This window comes from Elephantulus edwardii, unplaced genomic scaffold, assembly GCF_000299155.1.
Source record: "Elephantulus edwardii isolate Elephantulus edwardi_28Jun2011 unplaced genomic scaffold, EleEdw1.0 scaffold00074, whole genome shotgun sequence".
Classification (NCBI taxonomy): Eukaryota; Metazoa; Chordata; class Mammalia; order Macroscelidea; family Macroscelididae; genus Elephantulus; species Elephantulus edwardii.
The window spans coordinates 12,324,902-12,337,535 of record NW_006399824.1 but is presented as its reverse complement, the minus strand read 5'-3'; the positions used below and the strand labels follow the sequence as shown (position 1 = coordinate 12,337,535).

At 34.6% G+C, this 12,634-nt stretch overlaps 1 protein-coding gene across 1 annotated transcript in view; it reads right to left on the bottom strand.

The window, feature by feature from the left end:
• JMJD1C (jumonji domain containing 1C) overlaps positions 1-12,634 on the bottom strand; it is a 317,954-nt gene that overhangs the window by 96,299 nt on the left and 209,021 nt on the right. The window lies entirely within an intron of this gene.

The window sequence follows — 12,634 nt, the reverse complement described above, 5'->3', positions numbered from 1 at the left end:
AATTGGTCCAGTGGTGAGAATCTTTGTCTTCTTGACATTGAGCCTCAGTCCATACTGAAGGCTGCAGTCCTTGACCCTTCGCAGCAAGTGCATGTGGTCAGCAGAGCATTTTCTACATCTTTAAAACCCAGTACAGCAAAGTAACGGGCACTTGGTAACAAATGAAAGGCCTATGTGCTATGGCGCACTTATGATTGGATCTGTATTTTCTTTAATCTTAATACATATATTCTCTAAAGACAGGTCTATTTATTGCTCAATGAATTACATGGTAGGAGTTGAATTCCACAAGTTGAACTGCTGCTGTCTAAGAAAATCTCAATTGTAAAACAGAATCACTCCCTGCTATCCAGTTGGCTACAAACCACAGCAATCCTCCAATGATTATTCAAACCTAAAAATCTCTGAGGGAGAAAACTGCCCTTATTTCTCCTTAGTAGCTGCTGTTACATTTGAATTGATAACCTTTTGGTTAGCCTAGTATGTTATGAACTACAGAATGTGGTCACCGAGTCGACTATGACTCTGACGTCTGCCCTATCCCGCACCATTTCTTGTACGCTCACTATTACAATCACTGTGTCAATCTACCTCCTTAAGGGTCTTGCTTTCTCTGATCCTCTACCTTTCCAAGAATGATGGGGTTTACCCAAAAGACCTTCCTGACAACATACACAAAGTATACAGTACAAAGATCTAGTTTCACCATCCTTTCCTCTCAGAGGCACCCTGTTTGCACTTCCTTCAAAACAGACATGCCTGTTCTTTTGGAAGTGTAGAGAGCAATGTACTTTAATATGGTTTATCTTCACCTCTAGAAAGCTGGAGAGGGAGGAACGGTACTGATTCTGTTTAACAAAATGGTCTTTATTCTTCTGTTCAACTAGTGTAGAGATTAGACTGATCAAGTACTTATACTAAACTGAAAGCACCTAAAGTAACTCCCTCTCATCACATTTAGTTTTCACAGGAAGATGGTATGGTTAAAGTTGATATAAACCATCCAACATCCTGCTTATTTTACTTGTCTTCACAAGCCCAATCAGTCCTACTGCCCTAGAAAATTTAACCTTAGAAAACTCAAGGGTTACCCATTTGAAGAAGAAGAACATCCCTTCTATATATATTCTTCTCATAACCAGTATTGGCTCATATAACTCCTGAGTGCTACCTGCAACATTTTGTGTACATTTACATTTCTCTCTTCCTATGTTTATCAAAGATGATGACAATAGTACACATTCAGATCCACTGTTCATAGGATAGATATTAACTGTAGTTGACGCGATGGTATTTCTTCCATTAGATTATGGGATCTATGAAGGCGTGACAATTTTACACTTAAATATAACAAAGCAAGATCTCAAAAGTATGAAAGAACATGTTCCAGCCCATATTATCTATCAATTAAAGGTTAGTACTATTTTGCCCCCTTTTTTTTAAGTCTAGAAGCATTTTAGAAACATCGTTTTTGGCAAGAGGCAGACATGACTTCATTTTTCATTAACTTTGAGCAAATCTAGGTCTTGAGGGGACTTACATGCTCAGATTCTCTGTCAAGGGAACAAATGAGTCTGAAAAACTATATTGATTTAAAAGTATAACTTGATGTTACCGTGTAGAACATCTACAGAAATTCTGTAGGGAAAACCCATTAGGCTATTTAAAACACTATCAATTCTAAGAAAAAATAAAGCATCAAGTAAAAGAGAATAACTGGTGTAGTAATAAAAGAAAAAGGGATGATACTAAAAATGCTAAGATAATTCATATTCTTTCATCTGAGACCAACTACCCTGGCGGAGTTTATCTCTCAATGATCCTAAGCACCAAAGTATGTCTTTATAAAATGATTACCTGCTCACTGGTCCTCTCACGTTAGGTCTTGATCCTAATCAACTGCCAAACTAGGAAGATACCAGGCTTCAAAGGCTTTCATAGTTTGTGGTAAGATTAAGAATTATTTAAAATAACCCAGGACTCACAAAAAGGGTTCTAGTCACTAATGTTTTAAATACAGCAAAAAGACAAACACAAAGACGAGATCTAGAAGAAATTTTCAGTACCAAGTTTAATTAATACCTCCAGAGATGTGTTGGTTCTTCGTTGTATATTATCAACTGGGAAACTGAACAGGAAAACCTAACGTCTAGGGTCCTTTATCAAAATTATTGGAGTCTTAATTTTTAAAAAGCATAAATGGAGCTTTAAGGTATGATCAATGACAGAATCCATGACTTATTTCATCACCAGACCCTGTGAACTCTTGTTACTCCATATTTTCCTGAAGTTAATTTTCTAGGTCTGGTCCCCAACTCATTTGCACACATGTGTTAAATGTTTCCAGACTGTTCTGGAATAATAGACAATATGGATTACTTGGGAATTTCCAGGCTATTTTTAGAAACTTGAGATAATAGGAAAATAATATTTAAAGTGTTATACTTAAACTCGCGTTTCTAGTTCCTCAGATCTACAAATCAAGATCCTAAGTCATAAATTCCCTAAACTTCAGTTTGTAAAAATTGCTACCATGTATTTCTCTTTGTCATATTTCTTCCCTCTGCTATAGTTTCTTATTCTCCCATACTCTCTATCTCTAATTTTAACTGAGAAACAAATAGAAGATTGAAAAAGTCATGGAAAAGTAAGTGGAAAAGAGATACTAGGACACATGAAAGTCATATGGAAAACAATGTTATGAGAAGCAAAACAGTAGAAGAAATCAGTATGCAGAAATGACACAGTGGAAGGGGAGAAGATGACAGAATGTGACGTGATTTCATGACTTTCCAGTTGCAGGTTACAGTCTGAATAAGGTCCTGCTGTATGATGTTTCATGAAGCTGCATAATATACTTTTATATTAGTAAATATATCTTTATATTCGTAATTCGTCTTACTTAATCTAATTCAAGTGTGTATCTGTTTCTTCAGAATTCTCAATACTGGGTAGATTAAGTACATACATGCATACTGATGGCATGAAACAAAATTAAGACAATATAATGTTCTCATTCTAGGATTAATAATTAAAATAATGGACATAAAAATACCAAGGGAATTGTCAAGTATTACAAATGTAAAATATTAACAATAAATGGAGAATATTTTAATGTTGAGATTTTAACATGAATGAACATTAGTTAAGATTATACTAGGTCTAAGGAATAAATAAATAATATTGCCAGCTACTTTTACTTTACTGACAAAAGAAACTGGAGAAATCTTGTTCAATGGTAACTAACAAAGATTGAAATTTCTGGAATCTGACTTCTACAAGTCCAATTTCACTTATTTTAAATTCATAACAGCAGCCACAAAAAAATTAAAAAGAGACAGGCAGATTTTTCAGCATACGATCATAGCAGATTTGAGACTAGGAGAAATTTACTGCAGACTGTGACTTAAAAATGTTTTTTAATCTGAATATTACAGAACAGCTCATACGCGGGCCAAATTTCAGTCAAAATAACATGTTTCTGGACTCTGTGGATACATTTTCAATATACCACATTTTGTAGCTAATTTTCACAAATGAAAAATATCCTTTTTAATGACAGCAGATGCATGTGTGTAAATTAAAATACCTGATTAATTTTTACTTTGTAAACTATTGTTATCTAAAATCAAGAAAGTATTATTAAACAGAATGCAAGGCAAAAGAAAAACTTACTAAATATTTAAATATTAACTGATCCAAATCTAAGTAGTAAAATCTTAAATATTTAAATATAAACACTCCATTTTAGCCTCTGTTCCCCTTTTCTTGCAGTCCACTCTACTATCAAGGTTTCAGCTTGGCCACAGCATCACAAACTGTCATTTCTGACTTGAAATGGAATAAAGCCAAGGACTACACAGGAGCAGTTTCCTGCTCTGTCTTCATCTCCTAGACCACCCCAGGCTATGCCAGCCCACTGATGTTGATCCTACACCATGCCAATAATCTACCCAGTTCACAGCCATGATTTTGTAGATTTTTACATTTTTTGGCTTAGTATGTATGTTCTACAATGCCACAATTCTTATTTTTACTGATTTTCTTTCACAAGGCACCACTAAATTTCAGTCAAATGTTAATATGAAATGTAAAATGGGAATAAGAATTGCATGTGAAAATTCAGACAGTAACTGGGAATATGCTCAATTTCATTCAAAATAACTGAGAAACAGATATAAGGAAAATGTTGAAAAGAAAACTCTGGGTAAGTACTATTAATCAAAATAATCTTGTTACTCTAATTTTACAGTATTCCAATTTTTATCTGCATGACCTAAACTTTTTTCTCTCCCTTGAGAAAAACCTTTATCTCTAGGACTAGAATAACTGTTAGGTGCCTTTGAGTGGAGTACACGTCACAGTAACTCTATGAACAACAGACCCTAAGTTGTAACAAACGTATCTCGGACACACTTGAGACCACTGCTGCAGTTACTGTTGTCAATTCATCTTCCTCTCCATTTTCCAAGCATGATGTCCACTTCCAAAGAAAAGCTTCATCTAGTTACATTTCCAAAGTATGAGATGAAGCTTCACCATCTCTAACTCCAAACCGCACTCTGGGCTTAATTTTATTAGCTTAATGTTAGTCAGGGATGGTGGTCTTTTTCTAACTTGGGCAAGATCTTACAAGTAAGATTCTGGGTGTCAGGAAGGTCATTTAGTCCCATTCTCTTATGACCTCTCTTCACAGCTTATACACAGAGCCAAAGAAAAAGAACTCTGTAAACTACTAAATTTTATTCAGACTATTAAAAAAGTAACTATCAATAGCAACATCGAGTCATCTTTTCTAATCTCTGCCCAAAAGAAGTCACTACAGAATCTTACCTATTAGGACACACTGTATTATATACTGACAATGGACTGCACAGCAACTGAAAAGACTTCTCTAGTACCAGCTACAGAAGAATGGCGTGGATTCAAGATAAGACAAATTACTAAAACAAAAACTGAAGATGTGGGAGAAAAATGCCAAATAACTATATAAATGATAGGAAAGAGAAGGAGTTTCAATATCCCTCCCAAAAGGTTTAAAACATCACCTGCAAAAAAAGTTAATGGATAACAGTCACCCTCTAATGAAGTTTGTATGCATTCATTCAACAAAACTCATTTAATCTAATAACTATGAAATAGTTACCTTACTTTTACAGATAGGAATATTTTCATTTATAGTAGTTTAGACTTTTCCAATATCATACATTAGCAAATGCCAAAGCTAGAATTTGAAACCATGTATGCTTGGCTTAATTCTAAAGTTTATACCTTAACCATTATGCTAAATGAGACTCTCTAGGATAAATATATTAGTGAAGAGCCAACTAACTAGTCTGAGATAACAGAGAAACTTACAATGGCTATATAGTAAATTTTGTTACTCCTTCCTTCAATGTTTTGTATGATCTATTGAGCAATCAATTTCCTATTCCTTGTACACCCATGTTTATCACGACTTTGTTCACAATAACAAAGAAGTGAAAACAACCTAAGTGCCCAACAACAAACAATGGTATATTCACACAATGGAATACTACACTGCATTGAAAAACAAGGAACTCATGCAATATTATTTGAAATGGATGACCCTGGAGGACATTAAGCTGAGTGAAATATCTCAGTCACAAAAGGAAAATACTACACAGTGCCACTGCTGTAAAACGGGACTGACCTCAGGATTGGGGGGAGACTGAGAAAGATGGGATAAATTATGTATACTGCATTCGAACAGATGAGAGTGAGAACTGTTTTAAAGCGATATATGATTAGGTATTGTCATGACATGAGTCCAGAACGAAGCCTGCATAGTGAAGTGGACTTGGGGGGGAGGGACTGTATAACAAAGAAAGAATTTTTCTTTTACTTTTCAAAGAGAAGAATGAACTGGAGGGGAGGGGTGTGCAGGGAGGAAAGTGCAACACTAAATGAATGGAAATCCAAAATCTCTGCAAATTTTCATTAAGATAAAAAAAACCCCAAAAACAAAAAAAAACCCCACAAGCAAAACCTTCCTATTCTTTCTGAATCTATCATACGTAACTAGTATGATAATTATTCAAAACCAAGCCAAAATATACCGCGTTCTCATTGTTGTTATGTGCCATTAAGTCAACTGTAACTCACAGCAATCCTATGCACAATGGCTATGAAATGTGCCTAATCCTGAGCCAATCTCACTGTTTCTAACCCTCCCACTCTCTTCACACCAGTTATTGTGTCAATCAATCCATCTCATTCAGGGTCTTCTTCTGGTCTGTCCCACAACCCTTCCAAGCATGAGTTCCTTCTCCAAGGACTGATCACTCCAGGACACATACCCAAAATGTGAGCTTCAAATTTCTTGCCTCCAAAGATCAACTTGGTTTTACCCTCTCCAGGGCATACTGTTCTCGTAGCACAATGCAAAGGCCTCAATTCTTCTTCTCTAATTCTGTTCACTATTTAGCGCTCTGATTTGCACTAAGTAAATGTGAACACCATGATCTGGATCAGACACACTTAGTCTTTAGGCTGTTATCATTGCTCTTCAGCGCTCTAGAAAATCCCCGACAGTAGATTTTTCCATTTCAATTCGTCTTTTGCTTTCCTGACTGCTTATGCCAAGAGTGCTTACTGTGGAACCAAGAAAGCGGAAATTGTTAGCAATCTCAATTTCTTTCTGACACGGTGCTATCAACTGAATCTTTGTTTCCTTAATGTTGAGGTTCAATCCATACTGAAGACTGCAGTCCTTGACTTTCTGCTGTAAATGCTTTAGGTCCTCCTCAGTTTCAAAAAGCAAGGTTGTATCATCTACATAATGTAGGTTTTAGAAAAGTCTTCCTCCAATCCTGATAATTCCTCCTTTAAAAGCCCAGCCTTCCGAAAGATGTTCCACATATAAATTGAAAAGGTATGGAGACAGGATGCATCCCTGACACACGTCTTTCCTTATTTTGAACCATACAGTATGGCCTTGCTCTATTCAGACAACTGCCTCATGGTCCAATTATAAGTTTCACATAAGCATAAGGAAGTGTTCTGGGATTCCCATTCTTCTCAATGTTAGCCAGTTTGTTGTGATCCATACAGTCAAACACCTTTGCATAGGCAATGAAACACAGACATTCCCTGGTACTCTTTGTTTTCAGTCAGGATCCATCTGACATTGACTATGATGTCCCTAGTTGTCAGGGCCTCTTCCAAACCCAGCTTGTATTTCTGGCATGTCTCTGATTTTGTATAATCTTTAGCAAGATTTAGCTTGCATGTGACATTAGTAAATTGTCTGACAGATTCCACACTCTGTTGGATCCCCTTTTTTTTTTTGAAATGAGAATAAGTAAGAGTTTCTTTCAGTCAGTTGGCCAGGTAGTGTCTGCAGATTTCTTGGTAGACCCTGGTATGTCCAGGGCTGCATATGTTTGCTGAAAGATGTCAACTGGTATTCCATCAATTCCTGGGGCTATGGGTTTTTTTCTGTCAAATCCTTTAGCAGCTTGGACTTCCTCTTTTATCACCACTGCCTTATGTTGTTTCATGAAATACTTCTGTGTCAGCCAGTTCTTTTTGGTACAATGCTTCTGTCTACTCCTTTCTTCATCATTTGAGTCTTCTTGGATCATTCAATATTCTGTCCACAGCATCTTTAGGTATTGCAACCGGAAGCTTGAATTTGTTCTTCATTTCTTTAAGCTTGAGAAATGCTGAGTGAGTTTATCCTTTTTCTTTTCTAACTCCAGTTCTTTGTTCACTTCATTATAATACTTTGTCTTCCAGAGGTGCCTGCTGAAATTTCTTTTTTAACTCCTTAACATTCTGTGTTCAGCTCCTTAACTTTCTAATTTTTTCCTTTTGCTTTGGCTTCTTGGCATTCTAATGCAATAGTTAGAGGTCTTCTGACATCTATCTAGGTCTTGTCCTCTATCTTTGTAATGACATTTGTACTCTTCATGGATGACATCTGGTCTTTGTTCATTAGTGTACAAAGCCTCAAATCTATTCTTGAGATGGTTTTTAAATTCAAGTGGGAGAGATTTCAACGTCAGATTCTTGTTCTTGTGGGTTTAATTTTCTTTAGCTTCAGTTTGATTGTCAGTTGATTGGCACAATCAGCACCTGGCCCAATTTTTACAGCTGATATCGAGCTTTTCCAATGACGATTCTTTCCACAGATATAATCAATGACTTCACTACCCTCTTAACTTTTTCTACTTCCATCTCCATTCAAATGGTTTCATTCATGTTTTATCGCCTTTATGAGACTTTAACTTGTAGATCTTTACCTCTTTCTATTAATGAAAACTCTTTACCATGCATTTTTTGTTCCTTATTATCCAGTATATAGTTGCTATTCTATGCCATTGAGTTAGAATCAAATCACAGCTGAGTCTTTGAGTGGGTTTTCAAAGTCAGTAAACTGCACAAAAGGAGCCTGTCTATCTTTCCCCATGGAACAGCTGATGGACTCAAATAGTATCCCTTGGGACTGACAGCATAACTCCTTCCCAGGAGGCCACCAGAGCTTTCTCAAAAGTACTTCAAGGAATATATACATATACATATTTACCAAAGAACATAAACTCCTTGAAAATGAAGTTTTATATCAACTCTTAAAAATCATTAAATTATATGATAATATTATAATCATTAAATTATTATAATATTATAAAAATTATGAGGTGAGGCAGGATGCTGTGAATATAAAAACCAGAGTTTAAGTATTTAGTAAGTGAATGAGGTCAGTACAAAGTCATAGCTCTCAAAGCCAAGCATTCAAATATTTAAAGGTAAGTTCACTCTTAAGACTTTTAAGTCAGTCTTTGGGTGGTTGAAACAGTAATGTGCTACAAGTCTGCTAAGAGAACAGGTTCAATTCCATGCAAAGTTATCTGTAAAGAAGCCTTGGTGATTTCTGAAATATCATCGAAAACAATTCTATTTTTATATTAGGGCCGCATCATGAGTTAAACTTATTAGACATCAAGTGATTTTTTTTATTTACCTTGAGACTTAAGTAGACTAAGAGTAAAAATTCCATTAAAAAATCCTTTCTAGAAAAGTATTAAATGAATCAATAATTGATAGAACACTAAATTCAAGACAGTTTGTCCTCTTCCAATCCTTATCTACATTTTCTTCACTGCAAGGGGGCTTCATTCTCACATCTTTATAGGGAATGTGATCCAGGGTTTTAAAGAAATGTAATCTTGGGCTGCAAATTTTTTTTTGGGGGGGGTGGCAAAAGAAATCTTATTGCTAGAATAAAGAGTGTGCAATATGATTTCTATAACTGAAGGTTTGTCTATTTTAGAAAACTAATGAGGAAGAGAACAAATTTTGACTGGTTCTGGGACAGACATATTGAATTAAGTGTACCAATCAATACTGTGTAAGAGCAAATAAATGCTTTATTACATAATAGGAATGTTAAGAATTATAAAAATATTGTGATGAGATTATCTAAACTGTAATTTTAAATGAATAAAAATTCAAGCCCAATTTCTCCCCCCAACTTAAAATTATAGTATCTTGGAGACTTAAAATGACAAAAACAAAACTCTAAAAAGAAAAATATATCTCTTACCTACATTCCGTTCTGATAACTTATTCCAGGAATTGTCTGAACTATTTCTAGCAACTCAGGTATATTAAAACAATAGCCACTAAATGTATATGGTCAAATTATGGGTTAAAATACATCAAACTGGAAAAACAACTTTCTTACTGAAAGTTTACAGAAGTTATAGATAAACAGATCTGGCTCAGTGCATAAAACTCTATTTAGCTGATAATATTAGATTCTTCTATGTTCAATTTTTAAGCAATTATTCTTCAAATATCAAGAAATCATTACAATAAATTCTGTACACAGTAAGATAAGCATGGGATATAATTCTAAATAAGTTCTTTCTCCATTAACTTTCTAAATATTTACTACTGTTCTCTGAATTACTTAAAAATATTAATTTAAAAGAAAAAAGAATTGGGATATCTAAAAAATATTAGACTAATTAAGTCAGGCCATCTCAGATTAATTGATAGGAGTCACGGACAACTCTCAAGCACAAAATCCTCTGCAGAAAACTACAGGGGTGTGTGTATTGCTGAGAGTTAAAATCTATGACAAGAGGATTTTATAAGCACCTGGAATGTTCATAATTCATTATCAAACTGTTTTCTACATAAATGTGATGACAATTTTAAATTTTTATAATGCCTATAGCAAGCTCTGAAGAGTAAACTGGAAACTCTTAGGTAACAAAACTCAAATATGTTTAAAGCAACAATATAGCAGTCTTAACAATAAATAAGAAATCTTTCTGAACAAAACTGAACTACAACCTATAAATCAGCATTTTACAAAGTAACATTTTGTTTTTCCTTCTTCCAGTTCAGAATTTATTACTACCTGCTTTCACTTTTCCCTCTCCTCCCCCCCTTCCAAAGAAAGTTAACTATGGCCAGGAAACCTAGGAGGAGGAAGTAGAATCCCCTTTGCTGCACAAGGAAGGAAAAAAACATAACAATATTATGTTGAGTCAGTGACCTAATTAGTATGTATCAATTATATCATCTGTAAAATAATGGGTTTTCATCCCCTCCCCCTCATTTCATTTTTCCCCTCAAATACTGAAAACTGTAATCTATGATGGCTGGGCCATTATTCTCCTGTCTGTCGCCACATGTCATTTAAAACTGACAGGTCAACTAAATATATGCCCTGATAGTCAGTGCTTAGAAATCACTGAGACAAGACTTAAACCAATGACCTAAAAGATAAATGTAATCTGCATTAATCATGAGTTATCTGGTCTACTAATCATTACCTTAACAATATGTCTATCTCTATGTTAATATTATGACATAATGTCAAGGAAAGAAACTGAAGGTATGAATGAGATTTCTGTGGTAAAAGCCATCTAAACACAGTAAAGCATAAACTTGCAGAAAAATTTTAACACCAAGTATGTGTACTCAAAAAAAATTGTGTACTTATCACGTAATTCATTTACAAAGAGATTTCTAGCTGTTTCTTATATAAGTATAATTAGCACTCAAATTAGGAAGAAATTACCTTATGTAATTTAAAAATGTGAGAAAACACAACTGAGAAATACTCTTTTGTTCAAGTTTCCCCAAAATTTCATTTGACTAACACAAACATTGAGATATCCAACTGGCACAGGAGGAAATTACCCTTCCTTCTCCAGTGGAGCATCTGTTGGATTCAAACTGCTTATCTTTGGGATTGCAGCAAAGCTTCTTGCCACTAGGCCACCAGAGCTCCCTATAATTTTCAAAATCTGTCATGTTTAAGATGGCATGAAATGTGATGAATTATTTGGACAAGTAGCTATCAAAAATAGCTAAATTAGATGAACACTGACTTTTCCCCTTTACTAAGAATATTGGGTATATTCTGCAAATTTATTAAGTGTTTTTTAAAAACTAGAATGAACCATCTTGAATTGCTGAAGTAAATTTTTAATCACAAGGGTACAGGAGCGGTCTACCATTTACATACTGGAAAACATATTTTTTTTTTAAAAAAAAATCCAAATAGGAAAATAAAAATACATCTAAGAAAGTTTTGTTATAAGCCATCTATTACCTCTAAATGCATAAACAAAGCCAAAATTATGGATAGGGGAGTCCTAAATCAAGTGCTTTTAAACTTCAGTATTCGTTTACATGATCTGGGAAACACAACTAGTTAAAAGGCTAAGTAAATGAATTACTGACCTCTGAAAGATAAAGTATTCTTCTAGGCAAAAGATCAACTTCTATATACTAGCAAAACCAGCTACTGTTTAGACTCTGTAAAAGCATGGAGATCTAATGTGTATTCAAGAACTGTGCTCTACAGGTTTTTAATGGTTGACTTTTCAGAAGTAGAAAGACCTTCTTTTAAGACCCCTTAGGACAGATTCAACTGCCAGTCTGGTTAGCAGCTAAGTAGATTTCAACCAACTGGACTACCTAGAGCCTTCATATATAATAGTAAAGCAGTCTGAATAGCTAGTCTAATAACACAGATAATCAATCTCATACAATGCACCAAGTCACATAAGATTTTAGCTCTTTTATCAATACTTAAAAACCAAGACACACAAAGAGAAAAAAACCCCACCAAACCCAAAAGACACAACAGAATCAGAACGTAAACATTAAAAATCCTATAAAATGTTAGTACATTCTTTCAGTCACTAGCATTTTAATAAATTTGTTGTAGCGTTTCAGGACACTGTTATCTAAAATAAAACTCAAGAGACAAAACTCTAATACTGCTACGATTAATATGAAGTTTGCTCTGATTTTTAATTATAAATATCATGGACAAAGTAAGTCACTGTATTAAGAAATACAAGAAGATAATGTGAATGAGAAAAGCACAGCTATAAATATTTCCCTATAGAATAAGAACATTTACACTAAAGGAACTTTAGCTTATTTTAGGAGACCAAACAGAAGAGGCACAAACCTTTTTAATTCTCTGTATGTTATAACTACACAACCAACCACTGGCTCATTACTCAAGGTCTATTGTTTCCATAGAAAAAGAGGTTCTACACTTTAGGAGGGGGGGTAGGGTGGCCAAAACAGTTACTAGAATGAAATAAAATATATTGACTTATTACAACAACAACAA